This window comes from Phalaenopsis equestris, unplaced genomic scaffold (genome assembly GCF_001263595.1).
Source record: "Phalaenopsis equestris unplaced genomic scaffold, ASM126359v1 Scaffold000123, whole genome shotgun sequence".
NCBI lineage: Eukaryota > Viridiplantae > Streptophyta > Magnoliopsida > Asparagales > Orchidaceae > Phalaenopsis > Phalaenopsis equestris.
Genome location: NW_018164565.1, coordinates 2,440,991 through 2,455,963, shown reverse-complemented (window position 1 = coordinate 2,455,963; position 14,973 = coordinate 2,440,991).

Genomic DNA, 14,973 nt, shown 5'->3' with positions numbered 1-14,973 from the left:
AGCAGGAAGAATCAACCTTGGATTGTTTACTCTAGAGCATCTGATCACACGATAGGTGATAGCACTGCTTGCCAATATTTCCATTCTTGCAAGCACCATGTTGTAATTAGAATCGTAGATGACTCCCTTTCTCCTGTGAAAGCAAGCGGAAGTGTGAAACTTACAAAAAGATTTTATTCTTTAATCTCTACTTTATGTTACTAAACTTAACTGTAATTTACTGTCTATTTTATGTATCTCAGTTTAACTGTAATTACTGTCTATTAATAAACTTACTCGTGACATGAATTGTGTTACTAAATTCTTCATTAATTTGTGTGAATTTAAAGTAATGGACTCGAGAAATGTGATTGATAGTGCTGATATGTATCATGGGCTTTATCTGCTCATTAAAACCCTCATTTCAAAAGGACCGTCCTATTATTCCCAATCCTTTGATTCAAGTTTTTAATTTGAGTCTGTTTCTCATGAGAGTTAAGTTATGCTATGACATTTTCGCCTTGGACATCCTAATTTCATTATATTAAAACATAGTTTTTATTAATATGAAACTTAGCAACTTGTTAAACATACTTAACAAAAGTACCCACATCTGAAATACAAACCAACACATCCAGTCTATATGGTTCATAGTGATATCTGTGGGCCCTCAAAAATAAAAAAAATTACAAATGAGGCTAGGTGGTTTATCACATTCTTTGATGATCACCAGAACCACTTGGACCCTTCTCATAAAAGAAAAATCTGAAGCTGTTAGCATATTTGAAACATTCTATAACATGTTCCTCATCCAATTTCAAAGCAAATTTCAAAATCTCAAAACTGTTAATGCAAAAGACTACAACTCCACTCTTGGCTCTTATCTATCAAAAAATGGTATCATTCATATACCCTTTTGTGTTGATATACCCGAATAAAAAAAGTTTGGCTAAGTGAAAAAACACACATCTCTTCGTAGCGACTTGTTCAATTCTTTTCATTAACAGTGTACCCAAAACTTCTGAAGGGATGCAATTTTCACATCTACGTATCTCATAAATAGGATGCTCAACAAAGTGCTAAACTTTAACAAACCTCTCAACACCCTCATAAAACTTTATCCCTATATTTAGTCCTTTACGTCTAATCTAACAAAAAAAATTTTTGTTGCATCGTTTTTTTTATCTACATTAACCACACCGGAACATACTTGATCCTAGGTCAATCAAATGCATCTTTGGGGGCTACTTTTCAAACAAAAACTAAGTATAAATGCTACTCTCAAAAACACAATTTTCACAACTCCATGAACGCACCACCTTCTTTGAAAATCAACCACATTACCCCAAATCTAACATTCAGGGGGAGAGTTGGAGAGAATTTTAGATTTGGGGTGCCATTCAGGTCACCTCCAGCTCACCTCCCTTATTTTCTTGATAAATCCACTCTTGTCTACGATCACAAATCAACCAGAAAATGAACTTACTACTCCATTAAATCCTCCCATAGCTACCACCAAAAACCAAGAACTTCGTCTGCACACTAGAAAGAAAAAAATTAGTGAGCATGTAATAGAAAATATGCAATATCAGGAATGCAAATCACTAAAACCATTTCCGCGCACCGTAAGCATTAACACAAAACACATCATGAACACTAAGAAGGAGGTGCATAAGAATGTACAAAACACTCGATAGAAATTTGTGACTATGACAAATTATCATCCTCTTATAAATCATTTGTTCAAAACTTGGATAATGTGCGGTTACCAATTCAATCAAAGACCAAGAGGCCTTATCTATTCATACTGGAGAAAGACCGTGGAAGAAGAGATTCTTACCTTTAAAAAGAATGATATTTGAATCATAACAACTTGGTTAACTGGGAAAAGAACTACAGGGTGCAAATGGGGTTAAATAGGTAGATGAGAATATAGAAAGGTTCAAGGCTAGATTGTAGCAAAATGTTTCACTCAGTTATATGAGATTGACTACTAGGAGACATTTGCAATAATGGAGAACCTCAACTCTGTAAGAATATTATCATTTGCTACCTACTAGAACTGGTCTTTAAATTAACTTGACATTAAAAATGCATTTCTTAATGAGAAATTTGAGGAAGAAGTGTATGTGAAGATATCTCCAGGATTAAAGAACAACACAAACAATCAACCAATGTGCCAACTAAAGAAATTATTGAATGGGTTGAAACAATCTCTCAGAGTATGATTTGAAAGATTCACCAAGACTATTCTTGCCAATGAGTACTATTAGTGTCAAGCTTATCACAGTTTGTTTGTAAAATCAAATGAAGAAGGTATGATAGACGTCCTTATTGTATATGTAGATAACATCATTTTACATGCAATGACATATGAACTTGAAAAAATCAAAAGAAAAATGACTTCTGAGTTTGAGAAAAATGATCTTGAACTTTAATATACTTTATGTGAATGGAAGTAGCTAGATCCACAGAAGGCATTGTCATATCCCCAAAAAATATATCCTTGACTTATTATAGGAGTCAGTAATGTTGGAATGTAAACCATCATATACTCCTATGGATCCCAATCGACGAGCATCCAAAGGAGAGGATAATACCCCAATTGAAATAGGGAGTTATCAGAGACTTGTGGGGAACTTATCATGCAAGGCCAGACATTGTTTTTTTGTGGGTGCAGTGAGCCAACACATGAATGATCCTAATGAAGATCATTTAGAAGCAATCTTTCGAATCATGATGTACCTAAAGATGAATCCAGTACGTGGATTGATATTCAAGCAAAGAACTGTGATATTGAGTTCTACACTGATGCTAGCCATGCAGGAGAACTTACTGACAGAAGATCTACCATGGTTTATTGTTTATTTATATGAGATAACTTGGTTACTTGGAGAAGTAAAAAGCAAGCCATGGTGACAAGAAGTAGTGCATAAACTGAACCTTGTGCCTTGGCCCTAGGAATTTGTAAGGAGATGTGACTAAAGAAATTACTGGTGGAACATCACATCGAGAACTAAATCACAATTAAGATATTCAATGATAGTCAACCAACCATCAGTATTTCAAACGAATCTGATACACCATGATCGAACTAAACATATAGAGATTGAGAAACACTATCTATGAGAAGGTCAATGGAGGGGTTGTTCATCTAAGCTATGTCTTAACTCAGTATCAGATTGCTAACATTCTAACCAAGACTTTTTCTCACCACTTTAGTGATCTCTGTAGTAAGTTTGGATGCATGACATATACAATCCAACTTAAGGAGGAGTGTTGATATGCACATGATTTACGTAATCGTGGGTGTGCTAATACATTTGAATGAGAAATTATTTTTCCTTAATTATCATAATTGTGTTTTTTTTTCTTTTTTATCACGATGATTGAATTTCCGTTTAGTTGTAAGAGGGTTAGTCTGAGTTGTATATGTGCTAGCTATTTATTTAATGAGAAATTAATGAGTTTTTTCTCTAAAGTTCTACATTTATAATATAGTATAAGATCGTGTAGTTATGTATACTTTAGTATAAGACAGTTTAGTTCTTGTATAATTTCATTTTATAGTATATTTATAGCATAATAGCTATAATATAGCTTAGTATGGGTACAATTATAGCATGCTCTAGTATAATGATACTTTTTCAATGGCATATTCATAACTTAGATAGAGTTATAGTTTAGTTATATATTATAGTAATAGTTATAAATATAATATAGTATGATATAGTTTTCTCCTAATTTAGCTATAGTATTGTGTATTTATAATTTAGTAATGGTTTTAACTTAGTTATATGGTTAATGTTATAGTTATAATATGGTATAATATTGTATTGTATAGTATATTTATAGTTATCTACAATAACAACAGCAACAAGCCTTTATCCTTTTTAGTTATATGCTATAATAATCTTTTTTTACTTATAGTATAGAACATTTCTAGTTCTAGTTTAGTTATATGGTATAATAATAATTATAATTGTAGTATAATATAGTTATGATTTAATTATATTTATGGTTTAATTATATAATATATTAATAGTAATGGTTCTAGTGTATAAGCTATAGTATAGAATTTTATTGTATAGGATTGTACTATTATTGTTATATTTTAATATAAGATAGTAGAATATGGTATGATTTAGTTATAACTTATAACAAAGTTATAATTTGAGTACAGAATAATGTAGTTATGCTATAATATTGTCTAATTATGGTATCATCTAATATATTGTAGTTATTTTTGTTATTATAATTATAGTACACTTATTGGTATTTTATGGTGCAGTTGTAATATAATTATTGTATGGTGTAGTATATTTTATTGTTTAATATTATATAGTAATATTGTATTATATAGTGTAGTTATAATTATAGTTATAGTCTAGTTATTAGTATGGAATATTATAAGTATTATAGTTATAACTATAATGTTATATTATTGTTATTAAATTTTAATTATTGCTTAATTATATGGTATATTAATAGTTATAGTTCATTTGTATATTATAGTACTAGTTATAGCAATGTATAGTTCTAGTTTAGTCGTACGATATAGTTGTAATTATAGTTATATTATAATATTGTAGTATGACATAGTTGTAGTTCTAAATCTAGTTATTAGTTATTATTATAGTGCAATTAAGGGTCTGTTTGAGACAGCTTATTTGGTGAGGTGGCGTTTTGAAAACGCACCTCGCCTATTTGGGTAAACTGCGCTTATGCGTTTTCAAAACGCTGAAAACAGCGTTTTTACACCGCACCTATCAAGGTGCGGTGACAACTTTCTGGCAGCGGTCTGGCTTTTCCAAAAAAATAAAAATTTAATAGTCACCACACGTAGCTTATCACCAGATTATCTTTAATTAGCTTATCAGCAGGTTATCCAATAAGTTGCAACTGCCCCAAACAGACCCTAAGTTATGCAGTATAGTTATAATATAATATAATATAACAACATATCATAGTTATACTAGTCATAGTTTATATTACAATATTGTATAATCTAAGTTATTGTATAGTACATTTTTACTTTAGATATACTTGTAGTTTAGTTTTGTAGAATATTAATAATTATAATTTAGGGGGATTTACATACATGACACCAAGAGTAAAGTGCTTGCTAAAACAGTGAGATGGCTGCTTACATGAGGCCATTTTAGTACCAGAGTCTAAAAGTGTCAAATTAGTCCCCAGAATTTTAATATGGGCTGTAATATTCTCAGTAAAGACTATTTTAGCCCCCATTAAAAAAATATGAGACTAAATTGCACTTTTATATACTCTGAGACTAAAATGCCCAACAAAAGATAAGAACCATTTTGACCCTTTTCTCTAACACCTTAAAGTTTCATATTTACACGTCACACTTAAAACATAGTATTTACGTCTATAACACCCACTACCCATTAAACTGACAAAAATAACACTGTTAACCATCCATTCTTGCGTTGTGAAATTTCAGAGGAATCCCATGTGATTGCGCTCGTCGCCACTGTTGCTCAACTTCATTCCTACCTTTGTGGTGCGACAACCTAGACTTGCCACTTGAGACAAACTCGTTGCTCCACTTGATTGGTGTCAGGCATTCGCTTCCTTCACAGCGGCTTTTAAAAACAATACAACCTTTTGCCGATGTATGCAACAACTTAGTGGAGGGATCATAGTTGGGTTGCGTGATTTCATTGTCATACTCTTGGTTAAGGAAAAAGAAGAGGTGATTTGTAGCGTTGGGGCTTTTTTTTGGATGAAAAAGAAGAGGGATTCAATTTGGATGAAACAATAGAAACATTTCCAGTGACGCTGGAATTTATGAAAGCAAATAGAGGTGATTTGTAACGTTGGGGCTTTTTTTTTGTTTGTCTTATTAATAAATATGGATTGTTGGTATTTCGCTGCTTTCTTTAAATAGTGTTATTTCCATGAGTTTATTGAGTTTTGGGTGCTATTAATGTAAATATTATTATATAAATAGGAAACTTTTAGGTTCTATATATATAAATCCCTTTATAATTTAATGTAGTTTGTTATAGTTATAGGATGTAAGGTTGTTATATGATATAACTATTATATAATAATGATCTAATTATAATTATATTGTATATAATTATAATATAATAATGATCTAATTATAATTATATCTTATATGGTATGGTAATAGCTGCAGTTTTATTATTGTAAGTTATAGTTTAGCTTTGTTATATAGTTTAATAATATTTATAATTATAGTATAGGATAGCTACAATTTTCTATGGTAAAGTTAAATATAATGAAGTTGCAATATAGTATAGTATAGATGTAACTTTTGTTATAGTTATGTAGTATATTAATATTTTAGTTGTATTACATTATATTTCTAGTGATAATTTAGTCATTTAGTATTGTAATAATTATATTTATTGTGTTGTATAGTATAAGTAATAGTTATACTTAGGGGTGTAAATGAGCCAAGCTCGAGTTAGCTCGTCTATCAAATTGATTGCTCGAACTCGAGCTTGTGTCAAGCACATATTTTAAGCTTGAGCTCGGCTCGATTGCTCGAGCCGGAAGCTTCTTGAAGTGCAGTTGGAGGAAACTATAGCCAGAGCTTGTCGGAGAAGGCATAGAAACCATTGCTAGTCTTTAGAGAAAAAGCACGAAGGGAGCTATTTGTGGAGATGATGTGATCAACTTATTCGTTAATAGCCACTTGGATAGTTTCGTGAAAAAGAATCAGTATAGAGAGCTTTATTTATTAGTACATCTTTTTAAACTTTTTACTTTATCTGTGCATTAAATGAATTAAACTTATGCTTAATAATTTTATGAACTTCCAAAATAGCACCAACAATTTTTTTTATTTTTTATTTGGAAAGCAAAAATATTTTTTTATTTAATCTATTTAGTTTGTATCAAGTATCGAGTTGGCTTGCAAGCCTATAAGCCATGTCTTATTTAGCTCAAACTTGAGCTTGTTTAATATATGAGCTCGGAGCTTGATAAGCTTGAATTGCGAGCTTGTTGGCGAGTCGAGTTTGAGTCGACTCAGCTCTTATGGTTTTAATATATAGTGTTATAGTTTAGCTATATTGTATAGTAATAATTTTAGTAAAATTATTATATGGTATAGTTATAGTTATAGTATAGTACACTTTTAGCATAGAATGATATAATATATCTATAGTATAATATATTATAGTGTAGTATGTTATTGTTGTAGTATATTGTAGTTTTTGTTTAGTTATATAGTAAATAGTTCTAAGTATGGCATAGCTATAACTTAATATAGCTGTAGTATAATAAAACCTATATTTTTATTTTGTATAGTATAGTTTTGTTATATAGCATTATTATTGTATAGTATAATCAGTGTTATCAAAAGCGCATTTCTAGCCCAAAGCGGAGCGAAGGGATTGTAGATCATGTCAAAATTGAATTACGTCCTAGTTGTGCGCGAAGCGTATGTCTCACATAAGAAGCATGCTAGTGTGCTCGCTTGAGGCACACTTTAATGTTTCAAAGGGATTGTGAAGCGGGTCAGGTAGCAGTAACAACTCGAATAACTAATGATATATATAGAGCTCACAGAGTTGTTGGCAATCTCTATTTAGCCTACACAAGCGAGCTTATAGGAGTATCAAAGCACTAGCTGTTTTCCTCCCTCTGTAACGACGATTGGGCTTGCATGTATGATAACACATCATTTTGCGGGACTTATCTCTAATGAGCTTGGCAGTATTGATTCTCATTGAGCGCATAGGGAGGATCTACAGTGACAAGCCCAGAGATGCACACATTGTCCTTGTAGAGACGCAACCATTTCTTAAATCACAGAGATATAGATTAATTGTTGAGATTGATTTAGAGTTACAGAGACGTATTATATGAACAATACACCCACGGCTATGAGTAAATAATTTTGTTTGGAATTGATTTCTTTGTGATTTTTAGTGTTGATTTGTAAGAATAAGTTGATATTGTTGCTTATACATTTTTATTGACCGTGACTCGTGTGTCTGCTATTAATTTGATCAAATTTTAATGGAAATTAATTTTTAATTTGAAGTTGATTTCTAAAGTGAATGTATTTATACATTTATAGATTTATATAAGTTATGAACATTTTGGTTTATAAAAATATCTTTTCGTTCTGCATTTTGTGTTTTGAAAAATAAATTCTCACGCAACGCATTACGCTATACACTTTCATAATACTAAGCATAATTTAGTTATTGTGTAGTATAATTATGTTCAGTTATAGCTATTGTTGGGTTTTATTGCTTCTTAATAGTTATAGCTTTAATATAATATTATGTAGTGTAATGCAGCATACTATTGTTTAGCAATGGTTATAGTTATATTATAGTATTTATATAGTTTGATTTTAATATATGTAATATATTTTACTTATTTAATAGTATTATATAATATAGCATAGTTATAATTTTTGTTCTTGTCATAGTTTAGCTTAGTTATAGTAAAATATAGTTGTATAGCACATTATAGCTGTAGTATAGTATGATATAATAGAACTTGTTCTATAATAGAACTCGTTCTGTATTATATTCATAGTTATAATTTAGTTATGTAGCTTGTAATAGTCGTAAACATAAAATAATATGATATTGTTATAACATAGTATAGTTACTTTATAATATAGTTGAAACATAGTTATATTGTATATTAATAGCTTATAGGTATAGTATTATATAGTTATAGTTTAATTTTGCTATGGAGTATAGTAATATTTGTAGATATAGTATACTATATTATATTTATGGTATAATATAATATATTGTATTTATAATATAGTATTATACAATATAACTATAGTTATAGTTATGTTTAAGTTATATAGTATAATTATAGTATAATCAAACTATAGCTATAGTATGCTATATTTCTAGTTCTTGTATAGTTATATAGTATGGTAATATTTATAGTTAATAATTTAGTGATGGTTTTGTTATATAATATAATAATTTTAAAAGTTGTATTTTATATTATATATATAGTTTAGCTTTATAGTTATAATAGCTATAGCTATGAAATAGTATTGTTTAATTCTAAATTAGTTATATAGGGTAGAAAGTTATAGTTATTGTGTATTATATCACAATATAATATACTATAGTTATGTTATAGTTTAATTATTGTAGCTTGTAGTTATATTTCAATTAGAAGTATTGTATAGTAGTAGTTATAGCTATAACATAGTTCTAGTTTAATTGTAAAGTTTCATAAAAATTATATTTATGGTATAGCATACCGTGATTCAGTCTTATCATTTAGTTATACAGTATAGTTCTAGTTTAATTGTAAAGTATCATAAAAATTATATTTATGGTATAGCATACCGTGATTCAGTCATAGTTATCATTTAGTTATACAGTATAGATACAATATAGTTATAATATAATATTGTATGCTTGTTATATTATATAGTATTAGTTTAGTTATATAATATGGTAATAGTTACTATTTTAGTAGTATAGTTTGACAAAGTTACAAAATAGTTTAGTTGTTAATTAATAGTATAATAGGGTATAGTTATGTGATATAGTTTGTTATGGATATAGTATAGTTATAGTATGAAATATATAATATAGTTATTTGTGTAGTATATCATTGGATAGTATAACTGTAATACCGTTTAGTTATTTTGTAGTGTATTTATAGTATATTTATAGCTATTGCTATAGTATAGTATAGTTCTAGTTCTAGTTTAGTTATATAGTTGGTAGTCATTATTATTGTAGTATAGTATGACCTAGTTGTCAAATAGTGTAGTTATAGTATAATATTGTATAGTATGGTACGGTTATTATGTAGTGTAATTTAGTTATAGTATAGTTATACTAATAGTTGTAGAATAATTTACTTATAATAGATTGAGAATATAGCTATTGTTATGGTGTTATATAATATATTATAATATTGTGCAGTGTAATAGGGCATAATATAGTTTAGTAATAGTTATAGTTATAACATAGTATATATATATATATATCAAATAGTTGTAGTTTTGCTCTAGTTGTAGTTTAGATATAGTTTTACAGTTATTTAGTACCAAAATAGATGTGGTTAAAATAGATTATCATGATTGTTATAGTATAGTAGTAGTTATCAGTATATTATTGTATGGTATAATTGTAGTTTTAGTTATTGTTATAGTATACATTAATTATATAGTGCAGTTATGACTTAGTATATATATCAAATAGTTGTAGTTCTAATTGTAGTTTAGATATAATTTTATAGCTATATAGTACCAAAATAGTTATAGTTATAATGTATTATTATGATTGTTATAATATAATAGTAGTTATCAGTATAGTATTGTATGGTATAGTTGTAGTTTTAGTTATTGTTATATTATACATTAGTTATATAGTGTAGTTATATTATAGTACAATATAGTATTGTTATAGTATAATATATTATATTATCGTTTTTGGTAAAGTTATAGTTTAGTTGTAGTATAGTATTAGTTGTAGTATTGTGTGGTGTAATTATAATTTAATTGTAGTTATTGCTTAATTATATGATATAGTTTTGGTTGAAGTTATAAGTATAGTATCATATGATCACCAGTTTAATTTTGTTATACTGTTTCGTACAATTTATTGTTATAGTTAGTATAATATAGTTATAATATAGTTATTGTTATAGTATACATTAGTTATAGTACATGTATAGTATAGTTTAGCTATAATATAGTATAATAGAGTAGTATACTGTAATTATAGTTATTGTTATAGTATGGTTTAGTCATAGTAATGGTTTTGTTATTGTTATAGTTTAGTAATATAATATAATAACCATTACAGATATAATATAATTCATTTATATTGCAATGTGGTACAATATAGTTTGGTTTAGTTTTGAAGAAGCAGTTTATGTTATGACATGACATAGCACGATTTATTTTTTAGTTGATTGGATTGATTTTAAGTTTTGAAAGCTTAAGCAGCATAAGCATGTCTTATACCCAAACCAAATAGGCTCATCATCTATTTGCAATAACCGCTCATGTTTAGTTATTTCTTATTTTTGTTCACTTTTTGCTGTTTAGATTATTATAGCTAATGTGCTTAAGCTCATAGTTCTTGAATTAAGTATTTGGCTTTCACAACTTTAACGTGAGTGCTATTCCAAGCTTGTTGCTCGCTTTTGAATTGGATTGGATATAGCCTACCTTTGGCTATTATATTGTCATTATGTCAAAGTTTCGGCTTGTTTCTTGTGCATGCCTTTTTGTTTCTTTTGCAGAACAAAACTTCTCAACAACATACTATCTTTGTGAGATATTATGCTTCATATTTGATGAAAAAATATTTGGTCTTATACTATATAATCTCTCTTCTAATAATGTATTATCTCTAAGTTTTTATAAATTCGAACTGTTGGGTGATGGATTTCTAATGTAAACATTCATTCTATTCTGAAATCGAATGAAATTAATTAGGCAGGCATCCAAAACATAATCCCAAGAAAGCCATGAATTGATGTATCTTCATCTTATTTTTTCTCCATTGCACATTGCTTGTTTGGGTCGTTTGGTGTTATGCTGATTGATGCTAAAGAGTGATTGTGATCAGACTCCAAGAAATAACAGATTAACAAACTTGAGCGACCGATCACAAAGAAAATGAACAAGAAATGTTCAGGTCCAACTTGAATCCTCATATAATTTCCTTGTATCATGTCGTTGATTTGCATTTCCTTTATATAATTTTAAATTACTATTGTTTGGTTTTACCATGGGGCATTTACATACATACCTCCTAATTTTTATGTATCTAGATATCTGACACCTGTATTTTTTTTTTTTACATTTATATCACCCAAATATTTCAAATCACCTAAAAAATATCGCCATTCTAACCTTTAAAAAGTGAAATACACCTTTTCATGCATAGGTAAGGTGCATGCATGTAAAAATTGAAGTTTAGGTGTTAGATATATAAATACATAAGAATTGAGTGGTATGTATGTAATTATTCCTACTATGTCTTGCCTAAGGGTGTAAACGAGCTGAACACGAATTGATCGCTTGTGTTCGGCTCGTTTATATTTCGAGCTCAAAAAGTATGGTTCGGGTTGTTTTCTTAACGGGGCGAACACGAGTTGTTCACGAACAAAGAGTCGTTTTGAAAACCCTAATCACGTAGTCATAAGATAATGAGGGTTTGACCAAGATTTAAAAATTGTTATTTATGTTAAAACATCATTTGAATTTAATTTAATAATTTTTATTCTATTTTCTTAATTAATATTTTAATTGATAATAAATCCTTGTAGCCTTGTAGTCAATTAGATTTTTTAAAAATACTACTTTTATATATATATATATATATATATATATATATATATAGTATTTCAAGCCAAAACGAGCTGAACACGAACGAACACATCTTTTTTCGTGTTTGGCTCGTTAACTTATCGAACGAAGATAACGAGCCGAGCACGAGCTGTTCGCGAACAACGAGCCGTTTTGACAGCCCTAGTCTTGCCTACCTATATTGTTGTTTTCATAAAAAGATTGATAACATGCAAAATTAAATGACTTACTTCTATTCCTACAAAACTATTCTGACGTTAAACTTATTTGATTCAGGGTTTCAGGTGGTACAGCAGACGGCTTAGAATAGACGAAGATGGAGATGTGGCTGACGAATTCCTCGATGAGATTCTGCCACTTGCAAGCTCTAGCGATGAAAGCCGAGCAGCACAGCCAAGATTTGAGGTTAAGTACACGACAAGGCCAGCCCCAGTGAGGAAGCAGGCAATCACCATTGATGGCAATGTTCATCCTTACATGGAACACCAGGGACTGTTGAGGTGGGTGTGAAGGAGAACTCAGAAACTCTTGCTTTCACAAATGGTCTGTCAATTTACAGAAAATGATACATTCTCATGGCTGGAAGACCTACAAAGCTTTGATTTCTCGTCTGATTCGACGGGGTGGTGGAGATGGTGTTTATATAGATATATATTATAAATTGTAAGTAAGTTGTAGTCCTCAACTTGTATGGGGAATTATTTAACGGGGTAGGATATATTCAGAATTTCAGCCTGAAATGGAAAAGAAGCTGTGGCAGAAGTGGATGCTTTGTCGGCATATGATACTCATTTGATTTAGTGGCTATTGTTTTTTTTTTTTAATCTTTACAGGTTATACTATGTTGGGATTGGTATTGCCTTCTTTATATTAATGCAACCCACACACCCAGGAGAGATTATTATGTCGTCCGGGCGATGGTCGTGGTGCAATGGAGGTCTGTCGCCCGGACGCAGCTCGCCGTCCTGACGACTGATGTAATAATTTTTCCACACGCAGACATATACTTTAAAGATATAAAATGTTTAATGTAAAACATTAACAATTAAATATGTAGAAAACGTGACTTAATTTACTGAATTATTTAAATTATAGCTGGTAGTAATTTTTATTATCTACTATTAAAGATATATATATATATATATATATATATGTATATGTATATGTATATGTATATGTATATGTACAAACACACAAATACACATACATAGAGCTGTTACTTGTGTTCAAAAAGGAGGATTGACCAAATATTTTCATATTTAGGTTAGATTACGTTAGGAATCAACTTTAAACCCATATCCTTTTGCTTTAGTTATGGATGACGACGTTTACAAGAGGATGTACCTTGGTGGATGCTTTTTGCTGATGATATCCTTCTTATGGATAAGACGAGAGAAAAAGCCCCGGAAAAATTTGAATTATGGAGGTCTACATTAGAGTCTAAAGGCCTTCATTTGAATAGAACTAAATTGATTACATGGAATGTAATTTTAGTAGTAGTAGCTCTAGTGACAAAAGTATAACTTTGGGTGATCAAATTATTAAAGGTGTAAACAATTTAGTTATCCCGGGTCTATTCTTCAAAGCGATGGTGATGTAGATTAGATGTTAATAGTAGAATTCAAGTTGGTTAGTTGAAATAGAGAAATGCATTGGGCCTTTTGTGTGATAGAAAAGTACCGCTTAGACTGAAAAGAAAATTTTATAAGACGGTGGTGAGACCTGCAATGCTCTATGACTTTGAATGTTGGCCTTTAAAAGAGAAACATAATACTAAGTTAATTGTTGCCGAGATGAGAATGATTAGGTGGATGAGTGGCTTTACACATAACGATAAAATGCGAAATGAATATATCAGTAATAGGGTTGGTGTAGCTCTGTCAACGAACAAAATTAGAGAAAGCGTCTTAGATGGTTTGGTCACATTAAGAGTCGGCCATCTGAAGATCCGATTAGGAGAGTAGATGTTTTAGATTCGACTTATGTTAAGAAAGAAAGGTTATGTTAAGAAAGGCAGAGGTAGAACTAGGAAGACTTGGGCTTATTGTATAAAAAGTGATCTTAATTTATTAGAAATAAATGACAATATGACACTAAATAGGATGCAATGAAGAAAAAGGATTCATGTAGCTGACCCCAAGTGGTAGGATTAAGGCTTTGTTGTTGTTGTTGTATACATATATATATATATATATATTCCCTATTAAGCCTCTCCTGCTGATAATTTTAGGAGCTTAATATAGTATTTTCCCCTCTGATTCTTGGATGTTGAACTCGTTAGAGACCTGTAACAATTTTTTTTAAAGCTAAGTTGTTTTGGAAGCTTTCTAATGCTAATTCTCACTGCTGGTAGGTGCTGTAACTATCATGGTTCCATGAGGCAAAATAATTTCAAAGCTTCTGCTCGTCTGATATCTATGCATACCATTGCCATTACAACAAAATGTTACATCTCAGATTTGAAAAAGGGTACATTCTGATAATGTGCGATTTGCTGAATCAAATATAAATTTATTTAGTATTCTCATAAGAAAGGATAATATACATACAATAGTGAATGTAAGCAGAAAAATATAAATTTGGAATTAACTAAAAAGAAATTATAATGACAATAAATAAGCATCTACCAGAATTCAAAACAAATATAATAACTATCACATAAATTGAAA